This window comes from Copidosoma floridanum, unplaced genomic scaffold (assembly GCF_036245765.1).
Source record: "Copidosoma floridanum isolate Cflo_tuat_1 unplaced genomic scaffold, Cflo_Japanese_pri ptg000020l, whole genome shotgun sequence".
In the NCBI taxonomy this organism is placed as follows: Eukaryota; Metazoa; Arthropoda; class Insecta; order Hymenoptera; family Encyrtidae; genus Copidosoma; species Copidosoma floridanum.
The window spans coordinates 3,135,111-3,137,558 of record NW_028321897.1 but is presented as its reverse complement, the minus strand read 5'-3'; the positions used below and the strand labels follow the sequence as shown (position 1 = coordinate 3,137,558).

Below are 2,448 nucleotides of genomic sequence, written 5' to 3'. Positions count from 1 at the left end.
TATTACATTGAATGAACAGAATTCCGTCAATGGCAAAATTGTTGCGTATTAGATGGCTTTCATCTATAAACCAAATTGACGATGTCACTCCTGGTGCAAAATTACATTAACTTTTCTTTTTGCACACCTCTTGGAGCCTTTCGTTAATAATAGTAAATTCAAAAAAATACTTGATTGTATTCATGTGATTCATCGTGAACGCAAATTTTTCGCTTTCCAATAAAGTTAAAGACAAAGCAAATTCATTCTTCGGATTACGATGATAATTGAATGACCAGATACATTGATGCTGTGGATCCAAAAACCGCTGTGAATGATATACTGGTAAATTTGTACCGAAGGCCCATATTTTCAACGAATAAGAAAAATAATTTGTAGTACCGAATTCATCATACTTCAGTTCAGCGCAAGGATAATTTGTCAAAAACGGGAAATGTTTCTCTTTAAATATTTCCATCACAAAAGTGCTTCTTGAATCCGGCAATGTCACCAACTGTATCATAACAGTTTCTCATGTATCTGAAAAACACATTTAATTATTTTAATCATCGATCAAAGGTCTATTATAATACGATAAAAACTATATTTGTGAGTATTTTCTTTAAATATATTGGTATTATTTGAAAGTATTAAAAATTCACTTATTTTAAACCTAACGTAACAGTGAAACAAAGTTGTTTACCATGTACTGTACCGTAAGAAGGAAGCTCAATCTTGCTTCACCGGAAAAAAATCCTCTGAATAGAATCCACGGAAGGGCACAAAGAAAGCCTCAGATCAAATGTCTGTCATCTAAGATATTCTTTATTCCCCTTTCGTAAGTGAGTAATGTACTATTTATGGATATAGTCTCTGTATTCGTTCTCATTTTGAACCGAAAAGAAGGTGCCAGAGAGGGAAGACTCTAGCCAATTAGAGCCCTCACACTTTTTATGTACACGAATTCATGAAAATTAGGGTTTTTACGACCTGTCCCTATCTGATCTGAGCTTTTCAAGTCACCATCCCCGTAACATAAGGCTCTATCAATTGTGGTGTTAACACACAAACGTAATAAGATGATCTTAGATTCATGTAATGGTTTATTAAAAGATTCAAAAGTAGCTACAAGTCGTCAGGAGCTTCAACTGTTAACTAACTCTTTCTTTTTATCACGAGGTTATATAACAGAGCAAAAACGAATTCGAAACAAACAAAGGCAAGTAACGGCAACCAAAAAACAAGAAAATAAATCATAAATTTGACGAGCGCTTCAGGGCCTTTGAACGAGGAAGCATCTGGAATTCCTGAAATCGAAAAGTGATCGTCATGTTAAACTCAAGTGTATGATAATCTATATTCATTTAAAAAAAAATTAGTGTGCACTTTATGCGTATAAAATTATGAAGACTTAATCTATTGCTTAGATTCTAATAAACATTTTTTTTTATTCACACCTTTGTACAACGTACCACTTTTCTGTATCCTACAGTCCTCATCCCGGATGCTGACAGTAAAGTACAGTGACAGTACGACTGTTATTTAAGGCATCTACAAAAAAATTTACATGCAACTGTAATATTTTGTTAATTTTATAAACTTTGAACATAAACTTTACTCACCAATACCAAAAAATAATGAAGCCTGCGTATTTTCATTTAAATTATCCGTCACTTTCGTAATTGGCACATCAGGTCTGCTATACCACCAAACATTATCTACAATGTTGAAAGTCATTAATTATTTCGTACGAAACATTTACAAATTTTCAAACAAAAGCATATGAATATACAAAAAATATTGTTTTATTGTATTACAGTTATCAGTATAGTTATAGAAGCCACAGTAATAATATCGCGGAAAAGTCTCATCAGGCTAAAACTGTTTAGCAATTTAAAACACTTCTTAAATAAAATGTACTTAGTTTACAAGTATTAGGGAAACAAATAACTGAGTGTTGCACATTGTTAGGCACGACAAATACATTTTAATACCTTACTGAAAATATATAAATGTATGAACGTTGGTATTTGTAATTATCGTTATCACTCGTCAAACGAAAAGAATGATAAAAACTTGCAGAGCCACTGATATTAAATTTATGAGAAATTTAAGCTGTAGGTACTTAGGGCAACGAACATTGCTAGCGGTCCTTGAACATGCTTGTTATTTGCATTCAATTATTTTTCTCTAATTTTAATGCACTTTAAGTCAGAAATTTTTTATAGATTGCATAAAAAAATACGTATTTGATTGATAGTTATCTCTAGGGAAGAGTGTTTGTATATTTTATACTTGTTATGAATGTTTGACAATTTATCAAGATTGTTTAGGCTTGTAACGTAAATTTCTGAATTTCTTTAAATTTTAGTAATTGTGCAAGGTTTTGAAGATTTATTCTTACAGATTTGTCTCCAAATGTTTTTTAATGCTTGCTTTTTAATCGTCAAAAAAATTATTTAATATACT

The 2,448-nt window shown here is 31.3% G+C and overlaps 1 long non-coding RNA gene across 1 annotated transcript; it reads right to left on the bottom strand.

The window, feature by feature from the left end:
* Positions 1-1,064: 1,064 nt before the first annotated feature.
* LOC149374306 (uncharacterized) lies at positions 1,065-1,691 on the bottom strand. The gene is made up of 3 exons (XR_016293129.1): positions 1,602-1,691; positions 1,437-1,530; positions 1,065-1,286 (listed from the first exon to the last, which is right to left on the bottom strand). It is a non-coding gene; the product is annotated as an uncharacterized LOC149374306 (long non-coding RNA).
* Between the last annotated feature and the right edge of the window lie 757 nt (positions 1,692-2,448).